This window comes from Carassius carassius, chromosome 11 (genome assembly GCF_963082965.1).
Source record: "Carassius carassius chromosome 11, fCarCar2.1, whole genome shotgun sequence".
NCBI classification, from domain to species: Eukaryota; Metazoa; Chordata; class Actinopteri; order Cypriniformes; family Cyprinidae; genus Carassius; species Carassius carassius.
The window spans coordinates 31,984,246-32,006,898 of NC_081765.1; the positions used below are offsets into that span (position 1 = coordinate 31,984,246).

Below are 22,653 nucleotides of genomic sequence, written 5' to 3' on the forward strand. Positions count from 1 at the left end.
CGAGCCCCTTTTCTGACCAAAATTAAAGTTTTATATTTGTAGATAGCGCCTTTTTAATTTATTTTCCTAGGCTATAATTGATTTGGCTTGCATTTGTATCTAAACGTAATTATATTCATATTAAAAATCCTTTAGATTTGAGTTTATTAGCAGATTATGGAGTTGTATTTGCATAATTGTATTTACATTACTTCAGTCTGCAGTAATTTACATTCACATTATTCAAAATCTCTGTTTTCAATACACCCAAAATCTTTTTGTGTGATTTACTTTATGTAGTAACTTATACAAAACCTGCTTTTTTTTCGAGTCAATTATGTTTTTTAATAGACTAAATCAATCTAAATACACTGTTTAAAGTCATTTTAAGGGCAAGATTAGCTCCCTGGACATATTCACTTTTTAGTATCAAATACTAAGCGGGCATAAAGACGTTACCAGAAGGAATGACTTTGTGGCCGCATACATTTTTCAGCCTTAATATTGAACTTCATCCATCATTTGGGGTTGTATATTACTACATTTTATGTAGTTCTTCAGCACATATTTGCATGCATTTTTGATATGTGCCCAGCATTATGCACATTTTGCTATTTTTCTATACACGTTTTTTTCTTGTCTGCATACTTGTGGATTTTTCTGTCCACCTTTAGTACTGACTCCAGTTCTGTGGATGTTGTCAGACTTGAAACTTGAGGTCAGGAATTTTGTTGAAGGTTATGCCACCATCATTTCCAATTTGTAGTGCTTATTTTTTTTTTTTTAATAACCTCTTAAGGCAGTTACATGTTGATTTGTTTGAAATGTATTGCATTTTCATATTCAAACATTTGGTTCTCATTCTCGACCAACTAACTAAAACAAAACACAAACACCCCCATCTCTCATACATTTTTCATTTATAATGTTATTTTCAGAAAACCCCTTGCATTTTGTTATTCAAAACACAATCAAAATTGCCTGGTGAAGACTGAAGTGTGTTTTCCAAGCCTCTTCAACTCTATCAATAGAAAGATGCACTACATGTTGAGTGATTTCATTGCTGTAGTGTTTTTTTTTTTTTTATCAAAGTGGACATTGAGCATGTGTTTTTGAGGTTTAATAAACCATTAGATGTGTAACTCACTACAGTTAGCAGAAGTATATTAACAAAAGAGGCATCGGTGACCTGAGTTAGCTTTTCAGATATGAGTTTGAGTTGTTAATGTTATTAATAAGTATTACTTTAAGCTTTTAATATGATACTGTTTTGACAAAGTGATGTGCTCGGAGTGATTCCTTGTGGGTGCAGCAAGCAGTTTATGTGTGAAAGTGCTGTTCTTGTTAACTTGGTCCTGATTTAACCCCAGGCTAGGCTTTATGTGCATGTTAAACGACACCACAGCTTCACACACTCCTGATTGCATGGTACGTCAGTTGGTGTGAGCCCGCGTGTGTATGTGTAACTGCGAGTGTGAGTCCGCAGGGTTGACATGAAACCTCATGTTGAGTTTTGTGGTGTGCGTGATGACAGATGCTGACCCCTCCCCGTTTCAGCACCCTCTTTGCTTGATGTATCTGGTGTTGACATTCTAGCACAGGGCTACAGGCGGATCGCTGTATACATAGACCTATTGAAGATGCTTAGAATCGCGCGGCTGATGCGGCAATTAGCACATGTGTGCGTGCAATTAGATTAAGGCTTACGTTTGGGCAATATTTTGACAAGATGCAAACATTTGTATTCTTTAACATTTGAATGAAATGTTATTTGTATTTAGTTGTGTGCATCATGCAGTTAATTGGCCTGAACACATAATGTTTTGGCAATTTTTGCACAAACGTGCTGCATGTTGTATAAACATATTTTTAATTAGACAGCTTTTCTGTTAGAAAAATAAGTATACTGTACATTTTCAACAGTGTCATGCAGTGAAAATGCATCCAAAATCATGTCAATCAAACTTTTTTGTCCAAATTTTCTGTGATTATTTTACATGCATTATTAAATAATCTCATTATTTGAGTTTTTGTATTTTGAAAAAAAAAATTTTGCATTAGTAAAGGCAAATATTTTGCAGCATTCTACACTGCATCATCTAAGATGTAAATACATGTAAATGTACACACTAGATAGACAGATATATCAAATTACACAGCTTTTTATTAGAAAAAAAAAATAGTTTATTGTGCATTAAGTGGCATGCAATGAAAATGGATCTAAAATTTTTCAGTGATTATTTTTTATGATTTTTTTAATCATCTCATTATTTTTGTACTCTAAAATTAATTTGTTCTAGTGGAGTCAAATATTTTGCTGCATTAACTGCATATAAAATATGCGACCAAAAACATATGTTTTGTAATATACAGTAGCTTTAATACACATTCATCAAACTTGCATTCAGTTGGAACAAGTCAGAAGGTTTTTTTAAGACTTGCTTGTTGGTCTGATGTATTAATATTGGCAACAGTAAACAGTGGTTGAATTCTCAAATCTGACATGACCAGTAGTATCTGTTGTAAATATAATATTTTTCAATATGCAGATTTAAATTTCCCTCTGTTCAGATGGGGCTCTTTTACATATTCATGTGTGGCCATTAACGTTTGGAGGGTTTGTGTGAAATGCACTGTAGTTTTTAAACAGACCATCAGTCATGTACACTGTGAAAAGGATTTGACAAATAAGCTAAAGCATTTGATCTGGATTTATTCAGGTCAATTACTCTATATTATTTAATAAGCCTAAATCGAGCTGGTTAGTCTAGCAAAATGAATTTTTAAATAAAGCAAATGAGTGAGTTGCATGTATTCACATCGAGTTGTTCTATTGATCCATATTTGACATGCTGAGGTTTTTGAAACCAATGCATCAGACTAGGATTGTGAACTATTACTCATCATTGCATGATATAGAGAATCTTGTGCTCATCATAAAATGTTCTTCAAAACCCTAGTTATAGCATGTGAAAAGTGCAAGAAAGACATTTTAACCTGTATTTGAATCTTTAGCAAGTTATGTACAGTTTAATGTTGGGTGGTATATGGACAAAAACTTAAATTATTATACTGTATGAGCAATTTTAGATCACAGTAACTGTATATATCACACTATAGATATTTTAGCTTGAAATGCTAAAAAAAATATATGAAATAGCCATGTGTTAATGCAAATGCTTGGATAATCTATAAACATAACTTTTTATTTGGAAGTTCATGGACACAAAATATAATGTCTGTACATTTGGCTGTAGTGCAAAAACGCATGTCACACTTGAGTTAAAAACAGAGGAACAAAAAATGTGAAACTAAAATATTTCAGACTCTAAGTTCTAATTGGATGAGCCACATTATAATAAAATGCATAAAAGATAGAGTAGGATTTATAGGAATTGCTAATAACTTTCAAACTTAATTCCATAGAAAAGCCATTGAATTGTAAAATGAAGTAAAAAGTCAGAACTTGTATATTTTTGTAAAATGTACTTCAAGAAGCTTTGTTTTGGCTTTGAAAACTCACTTTTTATAACGTAAACAAACCTGTGGCACGCATCAGTAAATGGGAAAGCGCTTAATGTATATTTTCACATTGCAATTTTTCTTCATGTAACTAATGTACAGTAGTCCATATATACACTACAATATAGCAAAGTCTATCATGAGATTTCGAAGCCCAGAAAGTGATGCCGTCGGTGCGTTACACATGTAAGTGGCCTGGGCCTCCTGGGATTGTTTGTATAAATGAGAATGACAGGTTTTATCTCAATCTAATGGTGACAATTAAAGGGAACCTTCAGACTAACTCGGCTCGCTGGCGGATGAGCACCTTGGGGAATCTCGGGGGCTGTTTCAAATTGATGAAACACTCATCCGTACAGACGGATACATTTGTCAGTCTGTGTATTAAATCTTATTCAGTACCCCCCCGTCTCCATTTCAGACAAAAGCCCAGCTCAAATGAAATCAGTAGCGGCTTGTCATCTTTAAGCAAATATGTTAAGCGTCGTCTTGCAAGCTTTTCATCCGAACGCAGAGGAGGACCCCGAGGGAGACGGACGCGTGCAAAACGCAACAAATTTCATTTCCACGCAGGGATCTATCTCTCCCCCGATCTCTCTCGTGGCAGCTGGCTGTGTTATCTTCGTATGATTCGCTGTGCACTGACAATTCTTTCATTGATCTGAGTTAGAGTGCATTTGCAGCTGTCTGTTGCTATACTGAGAGATGTGGTTGCTCTACTGCAAAGATGAAGGACCATGAATCCTTGACATCCCCCTCCCGCTCTTCTCCATCAGCTCATTTAGACACTTTCTGTCTGTCGGCCTCTCTCTACTTCCCTGGCAATGACTGACAGCATACGGGATGTATGTTTTTTTTTAAATGCACAGCGAATTCGCTCTGAGATTATCCGCCAGTACTGTAGCGTAAATCAAAAATTTCAAGCCCGTAAATGTTGAGATACTGGACAAAAAGACTGTCAGATGATGTAAAAGATGTGGCGGTTCATCATAAACCTGAATGGAGGTGAAGTGCCCTCATCTCTCACGAGTTTATCGGCCTCTCCATGAGGTGAATCTACAAATGAGGACTTGAACGCGCCACACGTATTGACTTGCAGATTGCTTGATTTGATTCATTTAGCTCGCAGTGGGTTCTTTTTAGTCAATAATCATGTAAGAAAAGACACTGAAAGGTGTTTGTCTCAATGTCTTTCCTCTTTCGCCAGGGTCACGCTGACTGGCTCCATGTAAATTTGGTGTTTTTAACATTTGTCAGGACGGTTTGATCTGTACTTAGCTGGCGATGTGATCTGATCAATGGAGCGCCGCTGCGTAACTGTGATTGACAGTCAGCAGTGAGGACGCCAGCGGACTCTTGTTTATTATGATACATCAGGAGTCATCGCGCACGCACACACACACACACTCTTTCTCTTTCGCTCGGCATAATAACAACCAAAACCAAACAAAATCCCGTTACGTGGACAGTTAACTCGGTGTTAAAAGGTTTCATTCTATAAGGATGGATGATAACTCACAATAGTGTTTTGTTAGAACATGATAGAACATCATTGAAATTGATTGGGGGAGAAATGCATGATTGCATGAGTGATTTCTCTGTTTGTAGAGTTAGACAAAAATATCTGAAAATATTACCCTTTTTTGAACCTGGACCACAAAACCGGGCTTACGTCTCTGGGGTATATTTGTAGCAATAACAAAAAATACATGGTATTGGTCAAACTTATTGATTTTTCTTTTAAATGCCAAAAGTCATTAGGATATTAAGTAAAGATCATGTTACATGAATATATTTTGTAAATTTCATACCGTAAATATGTCAACTTTATTTTTGACTAGTAATATGCATTTCTAATAACTTCATTTGGACAACTTTAAAGGCCATTTTTTCAATATTTAGATTTAGATCTAATAAAGATCTAGGTCATCAAGATTTTCCACAGAAAATCTAATAAAACATTTTAATATATAAAAAATGCCACAAGACTTCTGTAAACATTAAGCATTGTCACAAATAAATTGTTGAATCAGATTTTGAATCAGTTCTTTGAAACGGACAGTTCGAACTGATTCAGTGAAATGATTCAAAATGTTTTATGTCTGAAGTGAAATTTAAGATAAGATCTAGTAAAAATAATCAGAGTTTTCCTTAATGTTTACTGAATGAACACTACAAAGGATGATAGTTATTTTCATTTATATGCACTCATATCATTCCGTAATCAGAAACTGTAGTTTAATTATTTTTATCATTTATTTAAACTTTTTTTTTTTTTACTAAATATTTTAATGCATTAAAAACACTTCTGTAAACAATGTGACATTGCAAGTAAATTGTTGAATCCGACTTTGAATCAGTTCATTGAAAGTGACGGTTTGAATGGATTCACTGAAATTATTTAAAATGATTTATGCCAGAGGTAAAATACAGTAAAGATCTAGTTAAAAATAACCAGCGTTTTCCTTACTGTTTTTACTGAATGAACACTATGAAAGATTATAGTTAGGCTAATTGTTGAATTAGTTTGAATAGTTCACTGAATCAGACAGTTTGATTAGACAGACTGATTCACTGAACTGAAGCAAACAAACCAGCTCTAATGCGGTTTAAAACAATTAAACGATATTAAAATCACTAGATATTAATTCACATCATTCAGATATATTTAAGAAAAAAACAACAACATGCAAATGAGCTCTGTTTTTTGTTTAATCCACCACAGCACTTAGGAAAAAGCAAAAGCTCTTTTAATGCAGCACCCACGTTTCAAACAAACGATGTGAATTATTAGAATGGAACATAAGCAACACTCTTATCCTTTCTTTTTTTCTGCCATTTCAAACAATGAGTCTGAGCTTTTGTTTTCACTGTCCCTGGTCACTAAAGCTGTCTGGATACATAAAGTGAAGTGGCAGCGCACTGCCTGCTGGGGATTGGTTGCGAACACTCAATCCCCTGGTGGGAAAAAACAGTTTTAGCAGCAGAACTGTTCATCTAGGCAGCGCGCAGATTCTCCTGCGTTCCCACATTTGCTTGAGTAATTATCATACCCCCAGTGACAAGGAGAGAGACATTGCCTTAAATCACTGATGTCTTCATTACTCTGTTTACATTTTAATTAGACATACTAAACTTTTTGATTTTTAATGGGCTTTGCAGAAAAAGAAACGTTCTCTTCTTTAGTTGGAGACATGCTGAGAGCGAACCTTGCACCTCGCCATGAAAGACAATCTGCACTTTTCAGAATATTTAACGTGCCACAATAATTATTTCTGCTTTGACCTTTGATGCAAAACTGTCTGGTTTTGAAGCGCAGCCTACTTTTAATGCATCACAAGTAGGGGTGTAACGGTACGTGTATTCGTACCGGACCGTTTCGAAACGAACATATTAAGTGGCGGAAGTCTCCACGTTCAGCGCAAATCCCGCCCTGCAGCTGATTCTAAGGCCGGTGACACACTGGCTGCGTGGCGTGAGCGTGGCGTTTCTGCTGCGTGTCAGTTGCGTGACGGCTGCTTCGCGTTTTCTGTGTCTTTACACACCAGAATCGTTCCTGACGCGGCGCTGGCGCGCTGCTGCTGTAGGTGACATAGAAGGAGGCCGCCGACAGACCAGGATCTTGTCTTCACGACAACAATATCTATACTTCATGTTGAGCATCAATATAAAGCCTACTGATAAAGGACACCGTCAACAGTATTGACGGCAAAATAGACTGTTTGACAGGTGCAATATGCCAGTGTGTCACCGGCCTAATGTTTTCAAAAGGCATCACGCGAGTGTGAACATCACCACAACTAGGAAAAAAAACGATTGTAATTCAAACGCAGTTCCCGTCGGCATTTAAACAGACCTTTGCTCTTAATTCCGATCGGTCCAACGCAATAACGAAATCTGAGCAGGTCTAAAAACTGAAACTGTTGATGCTGCAATTTACACTTTGGAAAAATTATATATATATTTTAAATATGAGCAGGCCTACAAGCTGGGATTGGTAATGCTGCACTGTAATCATAGTTATTTATTTATATTTTTCATTATATTTTATTATATGATATTGGTTTGAGACTGAGAGTATTTTATTTAGTGGAGAACTTTGCAGCAGTATTTTGTTTCTTATTCTTTTTTTATTTTATTATAAATTATATTTTATTATTTATTTTATTAAAAAGTATTTAAAGTGTAAACAAATTGTTAAAAAAAGTTTATAGTAATAAACAACCTGCAGTTTAATGTTTGCATTTCTTTCCCTTACTGTACCGAAAATGAACCGGACCATGACTTTAAAACCGAGGTACGTACCGAACCGTGATTTTTGCGTACTGTTATACCCATAATCACAAGTGTTGTGAGTTGCATGTACCTGCGACATCTTGTCTGGTCTGAATTGGCGGCTGGTTGGGGGATTCAGTCCCAAGAGATGCTTTGGCAATAAAAGCTGTGTGTTCAGAGAGGTGAAGTGTCTGTAAATGCATAAAGAATGGAAACATTAGAGAATTGAATGTGACTAAGAAACTGTCATTGAATTGAAACAAAAAGAAGCTCTTGTAAAGTATAGGACAAAGGTTTTATTTTTTCTGTTTAACGCTGCATATTCAACAAGTTCACTGTTGACTGCATGTTCAGAATCCAAGGCTTTAGCCAACCCACATTGGATCACCTTTTTTAGTGTCTTTTGTAAAAGTAATGTATACTATCCCGGAGTTTGCTTGCTCTAAAATTTCAGAGGTTTTTAACTGATTTAAAGCACAAAGTGGTTCGTTCCTACTATTACAGCCTTGATGGAAAAGCCACCCGGGTTCATTCTCATAAGCATCACTTTCTTTTATTGTAGGGTGCTGAATTCTCTTTCTTTAATTCATGTATTTGATGCTTCCTGACATTTAAATTCATGTGAATTACCCTAAGCTGGGGAAAACATGGTGAGTGGAGATCACAGTCAGTTGAAGCTCGACTTGGAGAGGGAATTATATCATCTAATGAGAACATAAAATTGTAATTAATGTCTTGAAATTAATCTATGAGAGAAAAGAAAAAGAAAAAGAAAAAAAAGAACATGTCCATTGATATGCATGGCAGAAAACAATCAGCGGTTTGAATGTGAGAGCCAATATTTTAGCATGAAAAAAATCCTTCAGGAATGATGAATTGAGTTATCACGTTCAGCAGCTAATTGTCTCAAATTGATATTTTGATGTACTACTAAAGATCACATAAAAGCAGTCAGATCTTAATTAGGCTGATGATCATGGGGAGACGTGAGCTTTGGTGCTGAAGCTGCGCTCTCCACGCATCTTCCTGCCGCTCTATTTGTCCTCTGCGGAGCGCGGCTGGCTGACAGGTTGGCGGTGTGCCAAGGATTGATAGCAGGAACCTTGAGTGTGGCGGAGCGGAGCCGTGTGAGGCCTGCCGGAAGGAGCGGACGCAGATGGGAAAAGTGCTGTGGAGGTTTGAGGCGTCAAGCCTTAGGAAGGACACTAGATTTTGCATTGCAGCTGTACCGATTCTTGACGGCTAAGATTTAGGGTGGGCGGTATGAACTAAATCTGATATGATGCTAGCAGTCATTTATATGTCCTAGGTACAGTTTTTGCAGGAATGAAACACAAATTATTTATAAATGAATGCCTGTTTTAGGATAATCCAGTGCTTTACAAATAAAAAGTAAATTTCTTTCATTAGATTGTTTATTATTTGATACTGAATGTTGTGTATGTATGTATATATGTGTTTAATCAGTTTTTTAGTGTAAAGTGTGTACATATGGTAAGACATTACAAGCAAAACCATTTCTTTTATGCATTGGTCAATTTTGTGATTTTAAGTTATATTGCGTCCATAACTTGACTTCTTTCAGATAGGTGTAATCTTTTTTTTCTTTCTCTTTTGTGTGTGTGTGAAAGCTTAACATTTGACACAAAATGTGTGAAAAAATACATAGAAATATATAAAAACAACAGTATGAAATATAATGTTTTCACTCTAAATTTCGATTTGGTTCATTGTGTTGATTCCAAAGTTACGTTGTATGTTAACTGAATTATACATACATTCTGCAGGTTGTGTCATTGAACCTTAAATTATATATATATTACTGCGCAAAATGTATTGCAAAATCTCTGTTGGTGTACACATTTCTGCCACTTACATTTAGATATATGAAACTGGAATACTACAGATTGTAATCAGTTACAGAATCTTAAAATCGTACATAACAAGAATAAGATTCTGTTTAGGAACCAATTCTAACTATTAAGTAGTTGCTTATTTACATGCAAATAACTAATATATTGGTTTATTTGTGCTTATGAAGCACATATTAATGCCTTATTCTGGATCCTTTTACCCTACTCAATACCTAAACTTAACCGTTACCTCACTAACTATTAATAAGCAGCAAATTATGAGTTTGAGGCAAAAGTTGTAGTTAATAGTTGGTTAATAATGAGGATTTGTCCTTAACTAAAGTGTGACCAAGTTAGGTGTTTGTAGGTTAGGAAAGCTAGCAGCAATTCACAAAACAATTGCATACAAACCGACTTAATGAGTTGTTTATTTCTATGGCATAATCTTGGATCGGTTAAACAAACTGGACAGCTGCCTGGAGAGGTCCATCATGTCCGGGATCTCCATTAGGAGTGGGTTTCAGGTAGTAAAGCCACCAGAATGGGCGGCTGTACGAGTGCTGGCTGCTGAGGTGGCAGGCTGGCTGTGCTAATGATGGGTGCTAATGTAATTAGCTCATCCTAGCAGTCTGCAGAGCTGCGCTTTTCAGCTGTCGCGCTCACCACTGACCCCGACTCACCCCAGCCTTTCACGGCCTACCTCTCTCTCATAGCCATTACCCTGCATTTAGTGCCCTGAAGGGCTGACAGCCTCGCCATTTGTTGATTTTTGGCTCCAAAACCTGTGAACCATTTTCTTGTTAGTCAACGAGAGATCCAAATTGAACTATTTACTTTCTTATTGGACCTGCCTGCATGATTCATCGGCTCACATGCTCCAAATAATATTCTTTGTTATATTTTATCAATGTCATACATTGGTGCTTTATTCTAATTGAATATCCAGTTTTCACTCTGAAATGTTTGATGTTACAAAACCAAAATGGATCGAGCACAGTGCTCGATGTTGACTTTCAAGAAAAGGCCTCTTGTAGTATCCTACACTTTTATATAACATGCTGTAGTTCATTTATACTGTTTTATTTTATACTGTGTAGTCTTTAAATATCTTTTTTTTATCATCAAAACATAGATACTTTGGGAATATGGAGCTGAAAATGTGTACCTTGAATGCAATTGATAAAAGCCTCTGCAAAATGCATAAATGCAAATGTAATCATATATATATATATATATATATATATATATATATATATATATATATATATATTTGATTGTTATGCTATCAATCACAACTTTCTCAAAGTATTGATGTTTATTGATAATTTCAGTCATTTTGTAATATTACGTACACATTAACCACAAAATTACTGGTCATCTGCTTAAACACCCATAAATTATTAAACCGCAAATTAGCATAAAAGGACATCACTGAATCTGCTGGTGGTATGGATTGTGTGAAGTGCCCTTCATTCATGCCCTTCAACATAGATAATTGGGGAATAGATTTAAGTTTCATAAATTTAATTGTAGAAATTGTATTGTAAGCTAATGTGTATGTTAATACTGAGCTAAGACACGCACGTTAAAGAATCCAAGTTTTTAAGTGAGCACTCTCAACATGAGCGTGAAGATCAAATCAAGCCTATTATAAGCAGAACAAGATCAAACTGTAGATGTTTTTAAAGGCAGGGTAGGTAAAAAAATGTATAAAAAACTTTTTTTCCAAATTTGTTTAAACTTTATTTATATATCAATACATAATTAAAATGTAAGTACTCTGAAAAGGAAAGTATAAAAATCGAGTGACTGTAGACCTCTCACGACTGTTTTAAAGACAGCTCATTATTTCCATTCACTCCAACCCCTCCCTTCTGGGCTCCTTCCAAAGCCTCTACTACGGCTCGCTAAGTAATGTTATGTTAGCTATATTACGCAGCTACGTGTGCTAATGACACATGCTTCATGAAAAAATAGGCCGGTACTGCGAAATTTGCTTGCTGTTTCTCTGCCATTGTTTTGGTATTCCTAGGATCCGTGCCTGTTGAATTCCTCAAATCAAACGTGCACACGCAAGTGGGCAGGTCATGTGTGGCAAAAGGGTGGTTGCCATGGTTGCGAGAGAGTGACAGTTGCCTAAGCCAATCCTATGTTTCGTCCCGAAATGGAAATAATGAGCTGTGTTTAATACAGATTAAACGGTCTAGAGTCACTCGATTTTTATACTCTTTTTTTTTTTTTTATCAGAGTACTTACATTTTAATTATGCATTGATATATATAGAAAGTTTAAACAAATTTGGAAGAAAGTTGTTTATACATGTATTACCTACCCTGCCTTTAATTGTATTTTCAGTGGTGTAATTGCTACTAAACAAAAGACTTCCCTTTTTTTTTGCTTTAGTTGATTAATATGTGGAACGTTTAGTGTTTAGAGGCCTAGCAGGAGTGGATTATAATGATCATTCCCTTGGGCTCAAGCTCGGTTTTATTTTTTAGGAAGTCTGAATAAACCCCCCCCCATCCTCCCTTTTTCACCCCGTTCAGCAGGCGTTAAGGGTGACCCTGTTTCCTCACTCCTAAGTAGAACCAATTTGGTTCTGAATGAGCCTGAAGGTTTCTCTTAATGAGATTCCCATATGAACCGCCACATTTCCACAGAGAGTTTTGCAGATCATCTCTATGGCATTTGTTTGTGAAAAGCTGACGTTCACAGCTCCCTTCTTGAGGTTTTTTTTTGGAGACGTTCATTTTAAGTTTGGTTGTGTATTTTACAGATTCGTCATCTTATGTGCTTTTTATCTACTTGTCATAATTTTGTTTGATTTATGCTAGGGTATTGATTGATCTACACACATTAATTATTTTGACTGATGATCAATATGACGTTCAGTCTTGTAAGTCTATATTGTTTTTTTCCCATTGTTTTAAAATTACTCGCATGGAATTTCCCATCTTAATTGTGCTTTAGGACGTAAAGCCATTAGACATGGGAGTTTTTTATGTGCAGTAGAAAAGATTGATGTTAAACAGTTCCATACTTTTGTATATTTTGTGTATATGTTTTTGCCTTTAGTAAATTTGGTGACAAGTTTACAATGAAATTTAAAACTTTGACTTTTACATGATTTAGATTTATCATGTAAAATCATACATCAAAGCATTTACAATAGGTAAGATTGGTAGCAGTAACTCGGCACTCAAAGATCATTCTATATATATATATATATATATATATTAGTGTTGTCAAAAATTAGGGCTTAATCACTTCCAAAATAAAAGTTTTTGTTTATAGAATATATGTGTGTGTGTGTGTACTGTGTATATTTATTATGTATTTATAAACTTACACACATACAGTATATATTTGGAAAATATTTACATGTATATGCATTTATATTGTAATATGTTATATGATATATAAATATATTTAATATATAAACATGTTTTTAAATATATGCATGCATGTGTTTGTATTTATATATAGCCTACTTAATAAATATGAACAGTACACACTGTGTGTCTGTGTATGTGTATTTTTATAATTATTTGTGTACAATTTTTGCAAAAACTAGCTGATATTGTTAATTTAAGAGTTTTTTTTTTTGTTACTTTAATTTCATTATGCATCTCTGCAAAGCCATTTAAGTCATCACTGCATTCGAAAATTATTTATTAATTATTCAGAGATTTTATTTTTATATGAACAAAGATGCCAAATCTAGGTGAGCTTTCCCCTTTAAGAGAGCAGTTGCTACGTAAAGCATGTTTAGGATCTGGCCTATTTGACGATCCCTTTAAATGTCCACATGGAATTGTGTTAATTTAAAAGAGAAAGAGCTCATATAGAGTTCAGCATCATCCGTGAGCTTTATGAGGGCTGGCACCTCTTTTGTGTTCATTATCGTGAAATCACCTCAGGGAGGAATTTTGACTTTTACTTTTCACCATCCAGAATAGCTGCTAATGTGCTGTGTAACACTCTCGTGTGAGACCATAGACAGTGGCACTGTGCTGTACTGAGGAAATATCAGTGGTTTGAGCGCTGGTCACTCGGCTTCGCACAAGTACTCAGGTACTTGGAAAAAGCAGCGGTGATCGATTATGAAATCATTGATTGCATTGCTTGATTTGTTTTATGGTTATGATTTAGGGGTGTCACCATTCTTAATATAATATCAAACTTTCGGTGCAGCATCCACAGTTCAATAAGCGCTTGTGAATTGCAGTTTCTCAGTTTTTCGTTGAAATATTTTCTGTATGTTTTCTTTCTCTCAGAATTGCCTCTGTTTGTGTGTGCCTGTGAGTCCATGTGATGAAATGAGGAAATGCCCACCCATAACGTGCATTTGAAAAAGCAACACAGGCCAAACATCCTCTACTGTAATGACTTCAGTCGATTGTTTGAAATCACTTTCTTTTGCCATCTGATGTGGCTTCTTTTCACAGAATTTGGCATAAAATATATTCTGTACTGTAAAAAAAGGCAATTAGCAATGGATTACAAATATACTTAATCATTATGAAAATAGCCGAGATGGCTTGAAAAACACAGAAAAACTATTGTCTTAGATGAGAATCTTTTTATTCAGTCACAGCAATAGCCGTTGTCCATATTAGGGATTTCCTGGAACGTCATCAGTTCTATTACTTCTGTGATGCATCTGTGGATTTTCTGCATGAGTGTGCCCTCTGGCTAGGAGTATGAAATGGAATGGACATTACATGTTTATGGCGCTTCATAATGGCCAATCCATCCTATTTTGGGTAAAAATAGGAAAAATAATACAAAATACAAAATCAATTTAAAGTGGACATATAATAATCCACGTCTTTCTCCATTGTACAGATGTTAACAGGAAGTTTTTGTTGTTAATTTGTTTTAAAAATCACATTTTAAATGGCAAAAAACACTGATGTGCCAAGATATTAGAACCAAACCTGAAAACCTTGGTTAAAAGAGGTATGCATTGAACTGTGCCTAACTGTGTTTTGCATCCTTATAATGATTAGTAGTAGAAGTAGACTTGTGCCGGTATTCGGTAATGCGATATATTGTGGTGATTAATATGCACGATATTGTTATCGTGGGCACTTCTAAATACCGTGAATAAATATACATTACAAATTATTCAGAATTTGAAATGGATTTTAAGAATAGTATTCCCATCAGCTGCTTAAAATGCACAACATCGCTGTATGCTGCTTGAAAGAGCGCATGCGCTCTGATGTAAACAAGCACGCATGAGAAGCACATGGAGGAACACATGAGAGACGCGCTGAATGTAAGCACATTCACTCTCTGACAGCAGATGGCGCTAAAATGCAGCCCTTACCCTGTAAACACAGTAAATAAAGCAGCTGTTACTTTCTAAACCATATTTAAATAATTTTAAATAACCGTTCAGGTTTGTGTTTTCCCTATGGTGTTTATTACAGAGCCAACTACTGAAATATTTTGACTAAATTGGCTATTCATCTTCAAACATTTATTTATTTATTTATTTTTTTTTAGCTGGACTACAAATGCCCTAGATATTGTTTTGAAAGTGTTTTGATCTTTTATTGTTCATTCACACTTTACATTATGGCTTCATTAGTTAACATAAACTGCCAATGAAAAAATTATTCTGAACATTCATTAATCTTATGTATTCCAATATTTACTACACAGAGCCGTTGTTAACTGAGAAGATGCGCAAATCCACTTCATTTTCAGCGTTTATTGGCGCATCTTCTCAGTTAACAACGGCTCTGTGTAGTAACAGCTGCTCTATGTGAAATCACGCACCTGATGGAATTAACCGCTGATTAGAGAACCGGCTTTACTGACGAGATGCGCATTAACGATCGGCCGATCGTGATCGGAGCAGCCCTAGCTATTGCTCATTGTTTAGCTGTGCATTTATTGAATGAGCACTATGCGATGTCTGAACTGATTACACTATTTTATGTATTGCACTGTATTTTATGTAAAATCATTTTCTATTTTTAAACTGTCTTTAATTTTAAGTCAGTTTTTAAATCATTTTCATTTTAAATTTCTTAAATTGCTTGTTTTATTTTTGTGATTATTTTTCTTCATGACTTTTTTCTAACTTTTATGTAAAGCACTTTGAATTACCATTGTGTACGAAATGTGCTATATAAATAAACTTGCCTTGAATGTTAATGCATTAACTAAGGTTAACTAATGAGGTCTTATTGTAAAGTGATACCTATTGGTTTTTATCGTTCTTTTGCACTTTAATGTGTAAAACATTTAACTTTTATATATTTTTCTGTATTGATTTATTGTTTTAAATGTTTAGTTATTTTTGTTATAAGAAAAAAAGTTATTTAACCTTAAAATCGAATCGTGTAATCAAAATCATCAATGGAATCGAATCATGAGTTGAGTGAATTGTTACATCCTTAATTAGTAGCATTCAACAGACAGCAAACCAGACAGACCCTGCATCATGTTAACATGTTAATCTCTTTGAACAAAAAAACTGAATACTAATTTTAAATTTAAAGTGCAAAGTCAAAAGTATATTGTGCTTTTGTAAAATTATGTAAAATATATATTTATACTGCAGTGAAAAATGAATTACGAATTTAAAGGGTCTGTCTGTATGTACTTATGTTAATGATTACTTGATTGTTAATTTGAATGTATATCTATTAATGTAAATCTCTTACATATAAAGCTGTGCAATCTGTTGATTTATGTCAAATATTTGAGTTGTCCCTAGTGGTCACGTCCACTCAAGTACAAGCTCTGTGTAGCTCTTTTGAGATAATTACATCTTTAGCTTTTTTTAGTGATGCAATATTTATATCTATTGTACAAATTATATTTCACACCAATATCTAGAGAAATGCCTCAAGTTCTATTTAACATTTTGTTAGTCTTTTTTTTCAGTTTTTTCCAGTCTGTTTGGCTCGTACAAGCATTGTTTTTTAATTTTTTTTATTCCATACCCTGACGAAATTTCTTCCACATTTTAATGCTCCCCAAAGCCTTTCGCCTCTTTGTTTCCATTATTCATTCCAACAAATTCTGCATTTGGAGGCCGGGAGGGGGGCTGAAAAATAATTTTGGGTCTGACAAAATTTATGTGGAGTTAAGTCAGCGCTTTATGCAAAAACTATGCTTTATGCAACTGGGGTTGTGGAGGAGGCCTGAGCAACCCAGGCTTTGTGTGTGTGTGTGTGTGTGTGTTGTGAAAGGAGAGAAACAGAGAAAAATTTGTGTGTGTGTGTGTGTGTGTGGGCCTGTCATGCTGTCACCAAGGCCTAATGTCTCTACCGAGGGGTACCTGGAGGAGAGCAGTACCCACCCAGACAGCCTTTAGCTGGGGTGCGCGATGACACTGCCTTCCCATGGAGACTGGAGGTGTCACTGTATGCATGTAAACCAGTGACAGATGACTGGAGACATGCAGACTGGAGAGACCAGTCCAGAGATGGAGAGAGAGAAACTGATTTTCCTTTCATCTCTCCTTCACAGCTCAGACAGAGATGAATAAAACAAAACAACAGAGCCTTTGCATTTGTGAGACACCCTTATGTTTGTCTACAGCGTGACACCCTAGTAAAAGACGTTTTGTTTATTTTGCAAGTTTTTTTTAGAGCTAAATGTTGCTAACGCTAGAATGGGAAGCTATCCATTTTTGTTTTAAATAAAAAAAAAAACATGGCGTTAGATTTTGTTAACAGTATTTATTTGGTACCATTTCTTTTAAACCTACATGGTTTAAACCTACAAAGTCTACTTTATCTCATTTGATTAACAAATTTCTAAGCCCTCTATATTAATAAAATGAACATTTTAACAAGCAAAAGGCATTTTAGTTTAATTGCAAAAACATCCCCCCTCAGGTTGTGGTTCACTTGTCTTTTTTTTCTTGTGATACATTACTGATCTGTTTAAAATGAAGGCATTAACTTTGAGATTTTTATTAATATTTCACACTTACTGGACTAAAACTACTTAGGTTTATGTACTTATCCATATATAATTTAAGACAAATCATGAATATAATAAGAATATAATAAATGCTCTGTGGTGCAGTTCAAATAAACATTATATTGAACATATTATCGAACCTTTGCTATCGTTTTATCGCAGAAAATTATATTGCAATAATTATCTTTGTTTTGATTTGATCATAAAACTAAGCATTTAAAAATCTCACTAAGACAAATTTTTGGGAGGTATGGAGTGGAGACTGATATTTATATGCATTTTATGTATGCATCTGCTAAACTGTTATAAAGATGTCAGAATCAGAATTTCAACTCACTTTTTGGCCATATAAATATCAGCATCTGCACCAAATTGCATGTTTGATCAGTTTGGGCATTTGAAGAAAATTAAGCTTTTCATTTTTTTTTTTTTTAAATCATCATAATATATATAAGCTATACAAGCCTGATGCGAGCCAAAACGTATAATACATACACGTTTTCTTCATTATTTATTTATTTATTTATTTATGTCTTTTTTTCATGATTTTGTCTAAAGAATCCAAAAAAAGGCAACAATAAATGCAGTACTACAGTGTCAAGTTTAAAACACACTCACACACACACACAAAATATTTATTTATTTAAAAAAAATAAATAGGAAGTGAATGCAGTTGGGCTTTTTGGGGGGCGGTGCTCTCATTAATGGATTCATTAAAAGCAACTGGAATCGTTAAATTCCAAACATTTTCCATCCTGTCCCCGCTGTTGAAGGTTTAGGTAGTGCACTCGTCAGGAAAGGGCACAGGCGGTAATTGCAGACGAATGAGGATTTGCCGGCCAGGAGCCTTGGGCAGCTTTACTAGGTCAGAGGTCACTCAGGTCAGTGTTACACACTGCAGCCTCACTGCAACCCCGTCTCTATGGAAATCGAACCTGCAGCGTCATGAGCCGATGGATTCCAGCCGTAATCTTCAGCTCAAGTCTTTAACCTGAGCGTTTAGGAAAGCCGGGAATGCACTCAGCTGTCGTAATTTCATGCCTTTCACAGATGGGGAAAGAGACTCTTGAGGCGATAGTATTGTACTTGTGCAAAGAGGTGTCTGAAAGAGCCAGCTGTTTTGTGATATCACACGATCGTATCATTTTGGAATGCTTCAATTTCCTCTTTAACATTCATAAAGGAAGCTCACAGTCACATCTGCTCAAAACAGAGAGAAGAGGCTGTGCTGTCAACCAGCTCTCGACTGCAGCTACCACTCGTCGACTGATTAAAGATACCATTTGGAAAGAAAGCGGGAGTTTTCTTTCTCTTTTTGTAATAGCACACTGACCCGAAGCATTTTGTTACTCTTAACAATTCGCAGCCAGAAACGGTGTAGCCATATTTTAGATCAGCGCCCACATGCTGGAAGTAGTTTTGAGATAAATTGTTCGTCTTTCGAGTTGTTTATAAAGCATTTTCACATTTTCTCCCCGAATGGCACTTTCTCAGGCTGCGGTGTCTGAGAATGGCACAGCAACACCAGATTAATAACAAACGTGTTGTTTTACTGCAGAGAGGTGTTGTGGGAAAGAAAATGCTGAACGCTGTTCAAGGACAAGTATTGAATTCATCTTGCAATATTGAAAAATACAGCAATGAACACAATGAGGGAAAAAAGTCATATAATCCTAGCTGAAAAGGCAATGTTACATACACATACAGTATGTTAGTTCTTCTGTATTCTGTGTTTTATGATTTAAATGTTTTATCAAAAACAGTGGTAATCAAATTAATGTCTAAAACTTTAACTATTTGATTAGTCTTTTAAAATTTAATCGAATACAATTATAACAATTCAAATTTCATTTTTTGGCGAACGAAGTGCTGCACAACAGAGCATTTCTGTTTAAATTAAAGAAAAATTGTGTAACATTCCTTGAACTGTATTTAATAAGCTTGATAATTATTTTTTCTTATTATTTAGTACATACTACTGTACAATAGTATATTTCTGTCATTATTTCTTCAAGTTAAACCAGACTTTTATTTTGACAGGTTGTATAGAAGTTAATAGAGTTTTTGCATGTATTTTATGGTAGTTTTTTTTTCAAATGAAATAGTGAAATGCTGGTGAAGTGACTCTTAGAGCAGCTCTGGAGATGAAGTTCATCTTCTCATACTGTATAGTGAGACGAGAGACACTGAAATCACTACAAGCATCACACAAGCCTCAGTAACAAAACTTTGAAACCGCATTCACACAGAGAGACAAATAGCATGCAGACTTCATATTTCAATAGAAGTCTTTTTGCACTTTGATAATTACACACCAGTCCATATTTGATTACGTGTACAGCCCTACTTATATATAATATACTATATATATATATATATATATATATATATATATAATGTATATTTATGTATGTATATGCATGTAGTTGTTGTTGTTAAATACAACAGATTATTGGAGTACATTTGAAAAAAAAAAAACATGTTTTCAGTTCTTCAGAATTTCATGTTTCATTCAATGTGGGGCTTGCCTTTTTAAATTAATTTCACTAGCAATTTCTGAGTGAAAAACAGATTATATATATATATTTATATATAATCCAAGGAATGTTTAACCATATGGCCGAAATTCATATGGTTATATATTGTGTAAATTGAGTTTATATATATATAATTTTTAAATTAATTTCACTAGCAATTTTTGAGTGAAAAACAGATTATTGGAGTATGTTTTATGTTTCTATTAATATATATATATATATATATATATATTTTTTTTTTTGTACATTTAGTTAAATATGTTACTTGCCATTTTCAGGTGTAATTGTTTATGAAATTTACCAGCATTTCCGTAGTTAAAATATTTTTTTCAGTGTAGCTTGAACAACATTTGGGAATATTAATAGCCTGTGAAGTGATTTAAAATGTAGCACTGGAAATCTTGTTCTCTGAGTGCATATTATCAACATATCTTCCTCATGTATCCCCTCCTGTCCTGCAGATCTGCTTTTAAATTTACTATCATTGAGATGACGAGCCATCTCTTGTTAATCGGCATGGCTGTGGTTATTTAGATGGAAAGAACAACTATAATGAGGCTTTGTATTTGCAATCCTTCGCAGACTTGTAAAGGAAAACTGTGGTTGATCAGAGGCTTTCTGTAAATGTCAATTCAATATTACGGCACTTAGATCCTCAGTATTTCTGTCAAACGGCTTTTACAGCAGGCAGCCATGATCTGAATGCAGTGCGCACTGACGCTGCCTTTATAGCTTTTAAATAAAGGTAAAAGTGGTGTGCAAATGAAAGCTATTAATATTTATTAACACTGATGCATAAGGTTAAAAGCAGCCTCTCAATGTGTTGCATTCGGCGGTTTGATTAATCGTGTGTTGATGGTCTTCACATCCATGACATTAGAGGGTTACAGGCATCGATTCTTGTCCTGTCACATCGGCCCGTGGAACTGAAAAGTCAGGGAACTTCCATGGATGTTGCACAAAATCCAGTTTCCACGTTTGATGCACATTCAGCACATCTTGAAGCCATCCCTAAAAATATTTTGGTTTGCAGTAACAGTAAAATTTAAAAAAAAAAGGGTCGGTAGGTAGGTCTATATTTTTTTTTAAGTTTCATGCAGGCTATATAGACCACAAAAAATTGAAATCTTTGTCAAAAACATGTTTACTGCATGAATTTCAGATGAGAAGAAAAAAATGAGGTACTGTTATACTGTTTTACTTGTATCCACCACTAGGTTTCAATGCAACCTACAAATGAGAGACCGTTTACTTTGCTTTCTTGGGTTGTCACTTTTGTGAAAAAAAAAAATAAAAATCCTGTTTGATTTGAGTAACAAGTGTTCATTGAATCGATTGTAAAATCGATTTCGTGTGTCTAGATGCATTTTATACAGCAAATAACCCCAAATATAGGTAAATCCACGGACAACAGACAGGACGAATGTAAAGATTCAATATATTGGTAAAGACCAAATCTGTAACTGTATGCATGAGACTGTCTGAATACCGGCAGAATTCGCATTTCTGTTGTAAAAAGAGAAACACTGTGCGTAAGTGTTATTTGCTGCTATGCGTGTGTGTTCGAAGCTGCAGCTGCTGTGTGATGCGTGCTCCAAAAAAAAAAAAAAAAAAAAAAACTGGACGCACTCTGCGAAAAGGTCGTTAAAATCAATTTCCTATTTCCGTTTTCGAAACTTGTGTTGGTTGATTCGTGCAATAGATTTTCGAACCTAAAGTGACAGTCGACACGGTCACGGTTTTAGACTAGACGGGAGAAGGGATGGGAAAAGATCTGGGCACAGTTTTTCCAGAACTTCGTGCCAAGTTAAAGCGGTGTCGAGCTGTTTTGATGAATGTTTTAGATGTATTATGGTGCCCGAACCCGAATGACTGCAGCCGCAGCCAACATTACCAAGCGCGAACCGTTGACTCTGACAGAGAATGAGAGGAGACGAAGCGAACGCACAGGCCACAGTGTGACATCCGTGTAAACATAGATGATGTCACGGGGTTTTTTAAAGAAAGAATGTAGCCTTCATTTGTATGTAGGCCTAGACAATTTATATATTTACAGTACTTACTAAAATAGAATTAATATTATTTTATTGCTTTTGTATTAGTTGTTTGAAGAGTAAAAAAAAAATTGGTCTGTCTTAACGCAAATGTACAACCGGCAAGTCGGTCGGACTAAAAGCAAAAAAATAAATAAAAATTTGAGTCAGTCCTAAATTTACAGGGTCGGTCGAGTTATGGCAAACAAGAATATTTTTAAAGATGGCCTGAGCATTTTTATTCAGAATTGGTTATATTTTAATGGCAACTACCAGTTGAAGTGAAACAGTCGTGGTTCCACTTTTGTATTGCCTTTACAGTGGAATGACTCATTTTAGATTTAATTTAGTTTTTTTTTTATTAATTTTTTTTTCTAGTTAAAGTTATCTAGTTAAACTATTTTTTTAAAAGTAACATTCTGTAAGACTTTTAGAAGTGAAATAAATTTCTAGAATTGCTGACGATCAGCTTATTCTCTTATTTGCAACTAAGTGTTTTAT

At 35.0% G+C, this 22,653-nt stretch overlaps 1 protein-coding gene across 3 annotated transcripts in view; it reads left to right on the forward strand.

The window, feature by feature from the left end:
- LOC132153205 (fidgetin-like) overlaps nucleotides 1–22,653 on the forward strand; it is a 62,145-nt gene that overhangs the window by 1,478 nt on the left and 38,014 nt on the right. The window lies entirely within an intron of this gene.